Here is a 16,070-nt window from a genome sequence, read left to right on the forward strand (position 1 = left end):
GAGAACAGTTTATAACTATGTGCAACATATGGATGAATCTCAGAAGCATTATGATCAGCCTAAAAAGCCAGATATAAAAGAATGCTATGTGCTTTCCTTCATATAAAGTACAAAAACAGGCAAAACTAATCTATGCTGTTAGAAGTCAGGAAAGTGGTTATCCTCAGTGGAAGGTAGGCAGGGGAAGAGACAGTGTCTGAAAGGAAGTCTGAGGGGGACTTCTGGAGCACTGGTAATGTTTTGTTTCTTTATCTGAATGCCTGTTTATGGTGCATTGTTTAGTTAATGAAAATTCATCTAATTTACATGTACACATTTTTTTTCAATAAAATGTTTTTAGAATAATGCTGTTTCATAAAATGAATTGGGGAGATTTTCGTCTTTGTCTATGGTTTAGAACTGTTTAAATATGAGATCATTGAAATTACCTGTTAAAGATTAGGTGGAACTTAGCTGAGAAATCTTTTGGTCCCGAGGCCTTCTTTATTGTGTAGGACTGTCTCATGCATTTTGCCTCCCTAGCTCTTGGCTATATACACATATACACGTATATTAAGGTTTATTGCTCACCCCTATTTCCCTCTGCTTCCTTTATTTTCCGCTACATTGAAGTCTCTCTTCTAATTAATATCTTGTTTGTTTCTTAGTATTTTCCTCAGGTGGGGTAATATACTCTCTGAATCTCTGGTAAGCCACAGTTCTTTTTTCATCCTAATAGGTAAGTGATATCTTGGTTGGGTATAGTATTTGGGATTACTGCTCTGTTTGTCCAGTGGCCTAAAAAACATCATATTCTTAGTGTTGCAGTTGAGACGTGTGATGCTAACCAGAATCTTTTTGCTTCGCATGTCACTTGCTCTTTTTGTCTGGAAGTAATTTTTAAAAATTCTTCTGGTTAAGGAATTAATTTTGACCTATGATTTGAGATAGTTTTCCACTTTCAGGCCACAAATTCCCATCTCATGCATGACCTTTCTCCTTTCCTTTTGTTTTTTAAGTTTCAGGGACTCTTTTGTGTATGTTTGTTATAATTTAATCTACTTACATGGACCTAATTATTTTTGGAAGTTGTCCATCACATCCACAACCCTATTTCACTGAAAACTTTTTCTGATCTGTTGGTTTTCCCCCTATCTCTGATAACTTGGCTTCTTGTATGTGTTACTGTCTGTTCATAGGGCTCAGCTGCTAGGCACTATGGTGTGTTCCAGAAGTGGTGGAAGACATGGCAATCTCTGCTCTGAGTACTAGTTGTTTGGAAGCAAATGGGTTGTCAGTGTGCTATGAAAGGCATGGAAGGAAGGCTTTCTGTGTCTAAGCCTCCCGATAACTCTTCCTGCCTCAGAGACATACAGAGGACTCAGCTCATCTCTTAGCTTCTTCTCACCTCCTTGGGGATTAGGATAATTAGTTATGCTCAAGTTGGCCAGTGTCGCTTGCCATGTGAATTGCAAATTGTGAAGATGCCCTACGTATATATGAAAGGCTCAGTTTTGAATGAAGCAAAAGTTACAACAAAGATGATAGCCTGGACTTCCCTGGTCACGCAGTGGTTAAGAATCCGCCTGCCAATGCAGGGGACACGGATTTGAGCCCTGGGCCAGGAAGATCCCACATGCTGCCGAGCAACTAAGCCCGTGCGCCACAACTAGTGAGCCTGCGCTCTAGGGCCCGCGAGCCACAACTACTGAAGCCCGCGTGCCTAGAACCCGTGCTCCAAAACAAGAGAAGCCACCGCAATGAGAAGCCTACGCACCACAACGAAGAGTAGCCCCTGCTCACTGCAACTAGAGAAAGCCCGTGCTCAGCAACAAAGACCCAATGCAGCCAAAGATAAATAAGTAAATTTATAAAAAAACCCAGGATGATAGCCTGCTCACTGTTGGGCTCTATGATTATAAATGGTGAACGGTTCAAGCAAAAGAAGTACTCATTTTTCATACTGAGTTCCCCATGGCAACTTGAAGGACAAGGAAGAGAAAATTAAAGTAGACCAAGAATTTGCTCAGAATCTCATCTGAAGATTCCTGGATCAGTAACTCAGGAGGTGTGTTACTCTTTTTCTCCGTTTCCCTTACCTTTGAAAAGTAACGACACCAATTCTTTTTTTCCCCTCTCCTCGAATCTCATTGCTGCATCCAAACCTCTCTTGTTTCCATGCCATTCGGAAGAGTGTGCAAAGTAGTTTGGTTTCTGATACTATACAGTCAGTGGACAAGTTCCCAAGAATTTGAAAACTCTTCTTAGGTACAAACATGTAAAACAAATGGCAAAGAATAATCTGGAATGGGTCATGAGTACTAGCCACTTATCTATCTTATTCCAAGTGTGTTCGGTCATTATTACTGGACCATTTGTTTTCAATATTCAGACAAAGTGCAGCCCTGCCAATTTGCTTTCTGTTTCTATTTCAGCAAGGAATGGAATTAGCCTTCATGCTTAAGAAAACCAAACAAATAATGGCCTAAAAATTAGGAGTTATTCCTCCCCTATGATAAGAAGGAGGAGGTTATTGGCATTGGTTGTACATGTTCAAAATGTGAAGAAAGATCCAGGCTCTTTTTATTTCTCTTCTGCCATTCTTAGAGTAACTTCATCTATTGTTTGGCTTCAAGATGGCTCTCACAATACCAGTCATGTTATAGAAGTTCAAGGTAAGAAGAAGGTAAAAAGGGGGAAGGGCAGTACTAATTAGGACTTTTCTCCTTTTGACAGTAAAGGAAATATTCCCAGAGGCCCTCCCTCTGGCAGACTTCCCCATATCTCATTGGCCAGAACATTGCCTCCCTACATTTAATGCATGTTGATAAAGTGAGTATCTCACTTTTTCAGCTTCTGGTGGTAGGCGATGGCAAGTGATAAGTCAATTTCAAATGGCTGTTAGGTTAGACAACAAACCTTTGTCTAGAAGGTTATCTCTAGGTAACCTTAGAATGGAATCTCCTTAGTCACTCATTTCTATTTTGCATTTTCCCTTATCTTTCCTCTCTCAACCTGATTGTGAAAGGTAATATATGTAATTTGTAGACACTGAGTCCCAATATCCTGATATTCTTATATCTTGAAAATAGTGTCTCCAATCACCTCCCAAATGAGACATTTGCTTCCTCCATAGGACATCATAATCATTCTAATCTTGTTTGTCCATTCCCTGCTTTGAATACACTCATTTTCTGAAGAATGATCAAACACCAAAGCATGGTAAGTAGGCTTCATTTCACACAAATTTTGAAGAAATCTATCGTCTTACATATAGCCTTGAGTTTGTCCCAAGGTGGTTGTTTAAATTTGTTGTTTAAGGTTGTTGTTTAAGTTTGACGTATGACTCTTCCTGCATTCTTTCTACCCCAAGAGGATTATCTTTTAAACCTTAGAAGAGGTTGGTTTGTTTTCCGGAAGATGCTAAAAAAACTTAAGAAATGCCATAAAAAATAAACATGTTTAGGCATAAATACTTTGAGCCAAGCAATTTGGAAAAAAAAAAAAAAAACGCAAAACTTTCTAACCTTCTGATATAAAAAGTGGACTTCCTTTGCTCTTTAAAATTAGACCAAGATGGAGAAACAGAGACCAGATTTACACAACTTTTAAAAATAGAGAAAACAACAACAACAGTTTTCAGATATTGAACAACAGCACAAGACAGTAATCCCTGACAGGAAAACAAATTGCTGCCCCAGCTTTTTGCCTCGAGAGACTGTCCATGACTCAGTACAGGGAGTTGCAACCCAGGCAGAGGCTAGATTGTCTCTGTGAGTAGAAAAGATGGAGTTGAGAGTTTGGTGAGTCCAAAGGCAGCTAGAGTTTGCAAGGTGGAATATACAGGAGAGCTCTGGAGATCTCAACTGGGCCCCCCCCCCCAAGTCTTCAGCTGAGTATAAGTATAAGCATGCGAGAAACATATCAGAAGCTGAAGAAAGAGTCACCCAAAAGGTACAGACAGAATAATCCTATGATGTTACATAGGGTTGGGAATAGCTCATGTTTCCACCAGGCATAGTGGAAATATAAAATATGAGGCATTAGGTAGAGGACTCAGAAGGGTATTATTGCTTCATGACTGTGAAAAAACTCAGCCCTAGGCTAAAGGTTGCTTTGGTTCTGCCATAAAGCTTAAACGTAAGACCTGAAAGGATCAAATTATTTTCAAGTAACTTAACTGTGACCCAGAACAAAGCTCATATATATACATATATGTACATAAATAAATTTATATATATATATTTGTGTATTTATTTAAATATACAAGAATATCTAGCACTCAACAAAGTAAAATTCATAACATTTGGGATCCAATTATCAGGTATGCAAAGTGACAGGAAAACACAACCCAAAATGAGGATAAAATGTAATAAATTGAAAATGACTCAGAATTAATGCATATGATAGAATTAGTAAACAATGACAATTAAATGTTATAACTATACTGATATGCCAGAAGGCAGTGGAACAACATCTTTAAAGTACTGAAAAGAAAAAAATCCTGTCAACTTGAAATTCTGTACCCAGTAAAATTGTATTTCAAAAACAAAGGCATACAAGAGCCAAAAGTATTCATGAGTAACAGATATATTATAGCAAGTACTCAGGCAGAAGGAAATTGATACTAGATGATAACAGAAAAAAATTACTTCTTTTTAAATCACTACTTCTATTTAAATGATAATTGACAGTTTAAAGCAAAAAATAATATAGAGTGTTGTAAAATAAATGTAAAAGTAAAATATATGAGAACAATAACACAAAGTCTGAAAGAGGGTAAATACAAGTATACTGCTGTAAGATTCTTATACTATGTGTGAAGTAGTATAATATTGCTTGAAGACAGACTGTGATAAATTATAGATATATACTATTGAACCTAAAGCAACCACTTAAAAAAACATAGCTAATAAGCCAATAAAGGAGACAAAAGATAATAATAATACATATCCAGTTAATCCAAAAGAAGACAGAAGAAGGAAAAGAGGAACTAAGAACAGATACGACACATAGAAAACAAGTAACCAGATGGTAGATTTAATCCCAACAGTAGAAGTAAACACATTAAACGTAGACCATTAAATGTAGATGGTCTAAACACCATAATTAAAAGGCAAGATTGACAGATTAGGTACAAATAATGAGACCTTGCCCACACTGAATGCTGTATACAAGAAATCCACTTTAAATAAAAAGACTCAAATAGGTTAAAAGTAAAAGGATAGAAAAAGATATGCCATACCAAAAGAAAGCTTCAGTGACTATATCAGACAAAATGAATTTCAAGGAAAAGAATATTATCAGGGATAAAGAGGTTCATTTCAAAATGATTAAGAGGTCAATTCGTCAAGAGAACACAACTCCTAAAAGTTTATGCACCTAATAGCAGAGCTTCACAATAAATGGAGAAAAAAACTGATAGAAAGAAGGGAGAAATAGACAAATCTACAATTTTGGTTGGCAATTTCAACACTCCTCTTAATTGGCAATTTCAACACTCCTCTTAATTGGCAATTTCAACACTCCTCTTAATAATTGATAGAACAAGGAGACAGAAAATTAGTCAAGATATAGAAGACTTGGGTAACACTACCAACCACATTGACCTAGTTGACATTTATAGAACATTCTACCCAACAACAGCAGAATGTACTTTTTCTCCAAGTGCCAAGAACATTTACCAAGATAGACCATATTCTGGACCATAAAACAAGTCTCAATAAATTTTAAAGGATTCAAATCATACAAAGTATATTCATGGACCACAGTGAAGTTAAATTAGAAGCCAATAAAAGAAAGATGTCTGGAAAATCCCCAAATATTTGGAAACTGAATAACACACTTCTAAATAACCGAAGGGTCAAAGGAAAATTAAAAAGTATTTAGACTGGCAAGGGTGTGGAGCAACAGGAACATTCATTTATTGCTGGTGCGAATGTGAATGGTACAGCCACTGTGGAAGACAGTTTGGCAGTTTCTTACAAAACTAAACATGCTCTTAGCATATGATCCGGCAGTCATGCTCCTTGGTATTTACCCAACTGAGATGAAAGTTTATAATCACACAAAAAACCTGCACAAGGATGTTTATAGAATCTTTATTCATAATTGCCAAAACTTGGAAGCAACCAAGATGTCTTTAGTAGGTAAATGGATAAATAAACTGTGGTATATCCAGACAATGGAATATTATTCAGCGCTAAAAAGAAATGAGCTGTCAAGTCATGAAAAGACATGGTGGAAACTTAAATTCATATTACTAAGTGAAAGAAGCCAATCTGGAAAGGGCTACATAGTGTATAATTCCAGTTGTATGACGTTCCGGAAACTCTAGAGATAGTAATAAGACCAGTGGTTTCCAGGGATTCAAGTGGAGGGAGGGATGAATAGGCAGAGCACAGAGGATTTTTAGGGCAGTGAAACTATTTGTATGATGCTATAATGGTAGATACCTGTCATTATACATTTGTCAAAACCCACAGAATGTAGGCCACCAAGGGTGAACCCTCATGTAAACTGTGAGCTTTGGGTGATAATGATGTGTTAATGTAATAAATTTGTTGTAATAAATGTACCACTCTGGTGGGGGATGTTAGTGGGGGCATCTGTGTGTGTGGAGGGGGGGACTGGGAGTGTATAGGAAATCTCTGTACTTTCTGTTCAGTTTTGTTGTGAACCTACAACTCCTCTAAAAAAATAAAGTCTATTTTAAAATATTGGGGGGAAAGTATTTTGAACTGAATGAAAATGAAACCATACCAAAATGTGTGGGATGCAACTAAAGAGTGCTTAGAGGGAAATTTATGTAGCACTAACCTCCTATATGGGAAAAGAAGAAACCTCTCAATTTGATGATCTCGGCTTTCACCGTATGAAACTAGACAAAGAAGGGTAAAGTGAACCCAAAGTAAGCAGAACAAAGGGAATGATAAAAATAAGAACAGAAATCAATAAAATGTATAAGAGAAAACCAATGGAAACAGCTGATTTTCTTGAGAAGACAATAGGAAAGCTATTCTGGCAGGTTCTCCAGACAAACTCCTGCCCAAATAGATCAAGGAGGGTGCTTGCAACACCACCTCACACCCAGGAAAAATGACAAGAGAGGTCTCTGGGTAACAAGAAATACATGTTTTCCTACATGCTGGGAGTTAATCAGTTTCCAAAATCAAGTAAGACCCAATGTGTTCTTCAGTGAGGAAAAAAGCACAAGATTTCTTTGTTTTTCCAGGAAAGTTGTTCAGACCTAGTCATTTAAGAAGTTTACATATATACTGTATTTGAAAGTTCTAAAACAGTATTTCTTTAAGTAATTCTATACTTCCAGCTTCATACTTTAGACGTCCTTCTTTCATCTTCATCCCCTGTTATTCAGAATTTATGAATTTGAACCTTCTTCAGAGCCTCCCTTTATTTATTTTTAAATTTCTTTTTGGTGGGGGGAGAAAGAGATCATTTGCTATGTTTATTCTTGCTTGAACAGACACATTCTAAATTGATCATCAGTGAAGAATAGGATAAACATTCAGGAGCAAATATGTCTATTCTCTTAATCCTGACATTTGAAGAAAATGTATGAGGAACCTTTATATAAAATAAATCAGATATTCAATAAAGGCAGTATAGTTCAGGAATCTAAGGTCATGATGACTATCCCAAGCCAATGAAGTAATGTTTTTCAATGAAACCATTATTTGATCATTTAACCTCTAAAAACAGCATCATCAAGCAGATGATCAAAATTGTCACTGGAGAGTACACTGGACATACAAAGACGAGTAAGTCATGGACTCTGCTCCATAGAGTTTTTTGTTGTTTTTTTTTTTAGTATTTATTTATTTGGCTGCACTGGGTCTTAGTTGCAGCACACGGGATCTTCGCTGCGGTGTGGGGTATATTTTTATTAGTTGTGGCGTGCATGTGGGACTTAATTCCCTGACCAGGGACTGAACCTGGGCCCCCGGCATTGGGAGCTTGGAGTCTTAAGACCACCAGGGACATCCCCTCCAAAGAGTTTTCTTTTTTTTTTTTTTCCTACCCTTCTTTCCTTATATGAAAGGTAACACACTATATTCTCTTTTGCACTTTGCTTGCTTTTTTAACCCATAGCTTCACTTTACTTTGTTCCATGGCTTTTTTTTAGCTTATTGGCTTTCTGTTTTCTTCTATGAGGAGCAAACCTTAAATGCTTGTTGTTTTCCCAAAATTACTGCTGCATAGTTTTATTGCATTTACTAAAATCATACTGTATTTACTTAAATCTTTTTTTTTTTTTCCAAGAAAAACTTGGATTTAACCTGTCACTTATCAGATGTGTGACTCTGGGACAAGTAAAATCTCTGAGTCTCTATTTTTCCTTGTAAAAATGGTGCCTTCACATCTATTATCCCAATTAAATCCCTCAAAGATAGCGCCAGGCTCGTGAAAGCCCCTCGGGAAGGCCAGTTTCTCCCCTCCCTTCCTCCTCATCCCCACCCCCTGCAAACCTTAGGCAGCTGCTAACAGCTCCTGGCCCGCAGGGAGAAACTTCACTGTGGAGAATTCTGGACCTGGTAACCAAAAGCAACACATTACAAAGACCTCTTGTTTTTAGGAAGCTGCATAATCTGAATGTTTCCAGGTGATTTATTTAGAAACCTCCTTAGAAAAGGAGTCAAAGTAAAGTAAAACTAATTTTCTCCATTCCCAGTTTTTTCCAGAAAATAGATTTATTTAAGAGAATTTATAGGCAAAGCCCTATTCAGGAGGAAAAGCTAAGAAAGCTCCCTTTTAGTTCCCCAAGTATGCTTTGTTGAGATGCAGCCTTGCTCCTTAAACCATGGAGAAGGGTGAACACCAACTGGGAGCCGACACTGCCCCATCCCTCTCCCATGACACACATTGAGAATCGATGTTAGTATAGCTTTCTTTAAGGACCTTGGCCTCAGAATCTTTCTGCATATGGTTCTTCAGGCAGTGTCTCCTACCTGATCTACCCAGGCAACACCTAAGCACCATCCCAGCCCAAAGGCTGCCAGGGCACCACTCCAGGTGTGGTGAAGGCAGTGTAGTTGCAAACATTCATAGATCTGAAGAGGGAACTCTTTGTTTGCACTTTGCTCCTTAGTAAGAAAAAGTTTCCCAATCACTGGCAGATCATTTGTAGCCAGGGTAGGTAACTGGGGTAGGACTCGGCATTGTTGTGGATGTGCGGGATCAGGGGCACCCAGAAACCTTTTGGGGGACAGTGTTGTGGTAGGGAGGGCTTCCTAGGGCATCTGGAAAAAAACAGCTGCTGTCAAGTGGCCAGGTAGTCCGTGTGCAACAGGGGTCACTGCCATGGCCAGGTGGGTGCCACGCTGCAGTAGGTTTGGCAGGTCAGACACAAGGACCCAAGTGGATGAGGTCAGTTTACTCCACAGTCAGCCCCCTTGTGCCGAGGACAACACAAAAGCGAAAGGGGCCAGATGACAGGCAACATGAGTGGGGACAGGGCACCAATTCTAGAAGGCAGTGAATTCACTTTATAGGCTGCAGCTGTACCCTAAGGAGCGGCCAGGTAGAAGGTCCCCGGCTGAAAGGAATGTTCTGTGAACGCCTCCTACGAGATGGAGAGGCCGACAAAGTGGCTGTGATAGCTCCTCACGAACTGCCCACCTTGCCACGTTCCTGGGATGATGATCTCAGGCCACTGCAACAAGACGAGGGGCAGCCTGCAGCCGAGCCTGGCGCACGCGACCTGTGTGGAGGTGTGCAAGGTTGCCAGGGTGCCACGGCAGAGCCATTTTCCTAAGGCGGCCACCCCATCACGTTCCACGGAAGGGAGTGGATATGAAAAAGGTTTTTACCGTCGAGTCTGCAGTTGGAGGGTATGCCTGACAGTCCTGAACTTCCTTTCACCCAAGGAAATTATCTCCAGATATAATTTGAGTTTGGTCAGAGGAAATTTCTTAGAGCCACTTGTTTCTAAAATGCTTAGTTTTTGTAAATGTCCAGAGTCCCTTGAAAGTCAAAACAGTTCATTTACCAAATACCTTCTCTTTAAAATAAAAAGGTTGAGGGAGGCTCCACACTGGGACTCCTTCCTTCTCCTCCTCCCTCCTTCCTTCTCGCCCTTCTCCAGATGGATATATAGTATCTGCCACTTATTCTGTGTTTAAGGGCCTGTCCGCAGATGGACTAATACCGCCTGAGCTGGTGAGTAACTCCTACGTCATGATCAGGAAAACAGGAAAAGGGACACGGAAGGCAAGAGGCAACTTAGAACTTCAGGTAACAGTCCAGCCTCCCAAGATCTTGGATTTGATGCTGCAGAGTAGAAAATAGAGTTTTGTGTGTTTTCAGTGATATGCTAGCACCATTCATGGAACATTGGGACTGCATAACTGATGTCTCAGATTGATTTTACCCTCGTCACCAGAATATCCCTAGGCACGCCCAGCCTGGGTGCAAACGAAGTCATGTGAACAACAATTACTCAGTGGTGTTGGCTGGTCCTCACTGACATACTGCAGGACCAAGTGTTTTGCGGGGGTCCGTGAGGGATGCCCCAGATCCGCTCGTGAACAAGCCTTGCCAGGACCCTCTTGGCTGCCACGCATGTGGGTGACTCCCCACTGAGGCTACCGGTTCGACTGGTATTTGTCTTCAGAGATCTTTGCTAACTGGCCAGGATTAGAGTGACTCTGGGATGAAAGGGTTGGTTTTCCACTTCAAGAGAATGCCTCCTCTTTGTAGGTAGAAGCATGTGGGTGTTCCAGGCCTTGCATTTAGGTCAGAGGAGCTGGAAAGATCCCCTGGAGTTTCCACACTGCCGTTGTCCCCCAGTTCAATGAGGGTATTCTCTTAGGAGGAAACTAAATTACACCACCACTTTGCCATTTAGAAAACTTCGCCTGCTCGTTTATTTTGCTTGGTGCGTGTCTTAGTCATAACCACAGCAGTTTGTAACCTTCGACTTGTCCCTGTTCCCTCTTTGGCTTTAAAATGCCACACAATCCCCCTGCTGAGATTGGAAAGAAACTCTCTTTTACTCTAATTTCAAGGAGAACTTGTAGAGTATTAGGATAATTGAAAAAAAAATCGATATCATAATATCAGGGTACAGGTTTACAGATGCCTTGGGGATGTCAGACCAACAACAATTCAATTGATTTGGGGTCTTGTTTTGGTGTTTGCACAGTTTCTCTGGCTTCCAGAGCCTCACAGTTTCTGTGTCCTGGGCAGTCATGTAAAGGCTCTTTGTTGAGAACTCAGATTCCAGTTTGCCATTAATCTGAATACACCCTGCTCACCTCAACCAAGTGTGAAACTAGAGGAGTCTCAGAAAGGAGCTATTCAGCTGAAATTGTATTTTTTATAAGAAAGTCTCAGCTGCCAAGCCGAGTATAGTGTTTGCTTACTTGGGCAGCTTATTGCCTGTGGGCCCAGTTTGTGTAAGAGGGATGGCAGGGATGAAGTTAAGCTCAGTAGTTTTCAATTATAGGACATTTAAAAAACAAAAACAAAAAGAAAAAACAAGAAAGAAAGAAAAGAAGAAAGCAAAGCCTGCGTTGAAATTGTGATCTTTCAACCTTATTTGTTTTCCATGTAGATGGTTATTTAAACAGTACTTTTCTCCTCAATTAGGTCTTCATACTAAAAGCAGAGGTGGATCCCAGAGGCAGCACTTCTTCCTCTCTGATGGTCTGAACAGTTTTCAATGGCTAATGGCCTATAAACAAGTAATATCTTATAGCCATTGAGGCCAAGAGAAGTGAAAAGGAGTCTTTGACAGTTATTGGTTTTCTTGGATAAAGCTTCTAAGCAAAACAGGGAGACTGCCATGCCAGAAGACTCTATTATTCAGCCTGCATTTGGTTCTCCAAATTCGGGAACTTGTGGACATCCATTTGTCAGCATTCAAGACAATTTGATGCTTCAAGGAACCTCACAAGGTTTTTAAGTGCAAGGTGATCAGATAGAATGATGTGAGTGCTCATCCCCAATCAGCCACATCAGCTTGGTTTGCTGGATAGCCCTCCTGAAGGAGGCTGCATGGAGAGGTCAATCCTTAATAGGTGGGAAGTTCCCCTCTGTTCCCTCTCTGCAGGGTGGTGCAACAATTTCCAGATGAAGCTCATCCTGGAGGAGAGGAGAGTGAGAGAGTTACCTGGTCCTCCTGTCCTGCTCTGGTCCTTCCTCTCCTTTCTGAGACTCTGCCACCTCCCTGACCTTGGAGTTCATGAGTTTCCCCAGGTTCCTTCCAAAAATTCCCCCTTTGCCTGAGTTACTGTGAGGAGAGTTTCTGTTACTTGCAACTGAGAGAACTTTAAATGACACAGCCTTCCACGGCCTGGCCCCTGCCTCAGCCTCAAGTTGCATGCTGTCACTGTGTGTCACACTGTCACAAGCCTCCTTGCCTCCCTAAGCATCTTGGGCAGGGACCAGGTCTTATTTATCTTTGTACCCCAGCACCTGTCACAATGCCTGGCACATAATAGGAAGTTAAAACATGTTTGTTGAATGAAGCTCAGGAAGGTAAACAGAAGTGGGATTTTCATTTCTGCAGGAAAAATGAGAGCGTAAGGCGAGGAACAGAGTTTCCCTATGGGTAGGTACCTGAAGAGGGTTCTGGCCCTAGAAAAGCAGTGATTGTAACAGACAGTAATGAACCTCAGAAGGGTTCGAAAGAGTGGTGCAGTCCGCGTGGAATTAGGTCCTCTCTCTTTCTTGCCGTCATATCCTGTTTCTCTCTTCCTGAAATATCTCTGCCTCCCATTCTACCAGTGCCATTGTATTAGGGGTTGGAACTGTCAGGTTACTTAGATTCAGAGTTCTCATTCCCTGCATTCCATGTCCTTGGTGATGTGTGTGTGTTGTGTCCCCTAATGGGAAGGGGCTACGGACATCACTGGAAAATAGGTGGGTCAGGATTGTGCATCCAGAGAGCCTAAGTCTATCTGAGCAAGTCAGGGAAGGCTCCAAAGAGGAGGTGGCATTTGGACTGAGACTTGAGGGATGATTAGGAGTTTAACAAGAGGGTGGGGAGCCCAATGTGTTCAGAGAGCTACAAGGACTATGGACTGTAGATTAAAATCACCCAGCTTAAGTGAGGGCAGGTGGCTGTCCAAAGAAGCAGGAGGAGTGATGGGGGGAAGTAAAGTTTGCATTGGATGTTTAACAGACTCCCACTTCGTACATTTAATAGGCCCTGAGATACACTTAGCAGAATTATACATACATTTTAAATTGCCAAGCTTACTAGAGAACCCCCTATGCAGCCACTTTGGTTATTTCGTGTGCCACCATCATAAGAAGCAAAGTCGTTAAGTATATAGACCCTGGAGTCAGGTTGCCTGGGTTTAATTCCCAGATCTGCCTCTCCTAGTCCTATGACCTTGGGCAAGTTACTCGACATCTTCATGCCTCTGGTGCATGATCTGTAAAATGAGAATAATAACAGTACTTCTTGCAATAAGTCATAGGGTTAAGTGAGTTAATACATGCGAAGCCCTTAGAACAGTGCCCAGCACGCAGCAAACACTCACTGATTGTTAGGCACTTCGTGATTATTTCTCTCATGAGGTTGTTTGCAATCGCCAGTCATGCACTCTGTGCATAACCCCATGATATTAATTATATGGTTTTAATTGTTCATTTGTGCATGGTTTCTCACTGGACTGTGAATCCCTCAAAGCCATTAGTTGAATAAATATCTCTTTCCAAAGTAATTGAATTCATGCATTCAAGCATATTTCCTACTTACTACGTTTATATATTGGTAACCCAAGGGGAGCACTTCTCTTAGGATGGTGACTAGAAGATAACATTATATTTTGGAAATTCCTCTTTCAGGCTGGAAAATCCTTGGTCACAGAAGCATTGTCTTCTTTATAAACCCATGTTGGTCCCCCTGAGACTGCCGCTGGAAAACTTGCTTCAGGGAGGTTCTGTCCTGTTCAAAGGGTTTAAAGAGCCCAGAGAAACAAGAAATATCTGAACATGGTCAGTTTGGCTGAAAATTTTTAGTAGAGCCTTGTTGCAAAACTTATAGCCAAGAAACCTCTTTCAAAGAGCCTTAACTCTCAAGAGATGGGCCAATTAAGATGAGCGGAGTTTAGACATCACTTGCATCCAGAGAAGCTGGTCCGATGCTCCTCGTCCGCTTGTTTTGGTTGACTTGGAGGAGAAAGGGCACGGAAGAGGTTTCCTGCTGAGACCACGGAATGAAAGATGGAGTTGCCTTAGGAGATTGGCTCCGAGTCTGCAGGACCCAGAGAGCTCCACAAAGGCTGGACCAGAGCCCCCAAGTGTGCAGAAGCAGGTGTGTGTTTGTGGGATGCCCAGAAGGCGGTCAGATGAGTCAGGACATTGGAAGACAGGAGATCTGAATTCTAGTTTTATCCCTTCGCATCAGCACAAACTTCTTAAGGCCTGGGTTTCCTTTTTTTTTTGCCATTGAAGAGTTTGATGTAGATTGTCTCCAAAGTTCTGTTTCTGGTGTTAAGATTTCAGCGTTGGCGCAGCAGTGCTGGGCACAGTTTAGGTTGAGCAAGTTGGCATTTATATGCAAGTCTCCCATGGCACCTGTCACCACCAGGACCCTTGTCTCCACCCTGCTCCATGGACCTCACCCAGCCCCACCTGCACTGCAGACTTCCCTCTTGAGGCCCCAGAGGCCCAAGCCCTTCTTGCCCACTCTTACCTGAAGCCTGGTTGTCTTCCTCAGCCCCCCGCGTGGAGGCTCCTTGTGCGCTCTCACCCCACATGTTTCAGGACTGGAGTCGGGATGGGTCTGCTCCTAGCTCCCTTGAATCTGGCCTCGGCCCTCCAGTCCTGTCACTGCCGTCCTCTCCCAACCTCCTAGTCACCTCTGTCCTCCGCTGGGCATCCGTGAGCCTGGCTCACTGCTTCTCTCTCCATCCTGACTCCTGTCACCATCTCTGGCGACTTGAACATCCACATGGACAATTCTGACGACACCGTAGCCTCTGAGGACCTCAAGCTCGGAGCACTTCACCTCTGATGGTCCACACAGCATGTACTCAAATACGTGTTGACAACATGTCGACAATGGGCACGTTTGAAGAGGTTTCATTTATCTTCAAAATTATGATACCTATAACTAGGGTGACCATATAATTTATTTTCCAAACTGGGACAATGAATGAAAGAGAACACCAAAATAATTAAAATTATGTTATTTTTGGAAATATTTACTTATTGATGACAAATTGGTTTTTATATTAAGGCCCCTGTAAAATAATTATATTCCAAAACTATTTTCCAAAATAAAATTTTTCTTCAAAAAATTAACTCGTGTACATTGAAAAAAAACTTTATATCAATTATCTGCACATTCAAAATCATAGGCAGAATAATTGTTCCTAGTACTTATGTTCTTTAATTAGTTTCCTAGCTAAATCTGTCACTAATAATGTGTCACTGGTATCTTTATGAAGAATTTCCTTTTTGAAGCTCGTTTTCGTATTTTGAAGGTTTTGAACAAATCTGTTTGCAATTGCTTTCGAAATAAAATCTATGGTTAATAAATTTGAAATTGCTGACACCTTTCTCTGTAGACCACAACATTTTTAACTGACAATAACTCCTCAGGTATTGAGAATTGGTAAGTTCTATGCAAATTCTGCTAAATGGATGCTATTTTCAATTCAGAATTTCTTATGTAAATATTTTGTCCCAAGTATTGACACAGGAACTGTCTTTTGGCCTCCATTCAGGGTAGCATTCTCAAGCACACATTTTTACAGGATATAACTTGTCAAGTTAGTCATCTCTATTTAGGATTCTTCTGAATGTTTCCCTATGGTGTATGTAATTTCACATCCTAATAAATGAGTCCTCGGTAGAAGCCAGAAGTAAAAAAGTGGAGTTCAACCAAACCCATGCCAGCTTATTTTAATGCAACTAGTAATAACAGTATCTAGTTAACAAATGAAATATGCAAGACAAATGCTAAACTAAATGGGACTCAGAACAACAGGCATAAACAGGGGCTCTCCCAGGAAACAGCTCTAACACTGACCCCTCCGAGGCAGCTCAGTAGTTCTCAATCCTGGCAGCAAGCAGATCATCAGTACCACCTGCCAATGCTCAGGCTCCCTCCC

Source organism: Balaenoptera ricei, chromosome 13, assembly GCF_028023285.1.
Source record: "Balaenoptera ricei isolate mBalRic1 chromosome 13, mBalRic1.hap2, whole genome shotgun sequence".
Classification (NCBI taxonomy): Eukaryota; Metazoa; Chordata; class Mammalia; order Artiodactyla; family Balaenopteridae; genus Balaenoptera; species Balaenoptera ricei.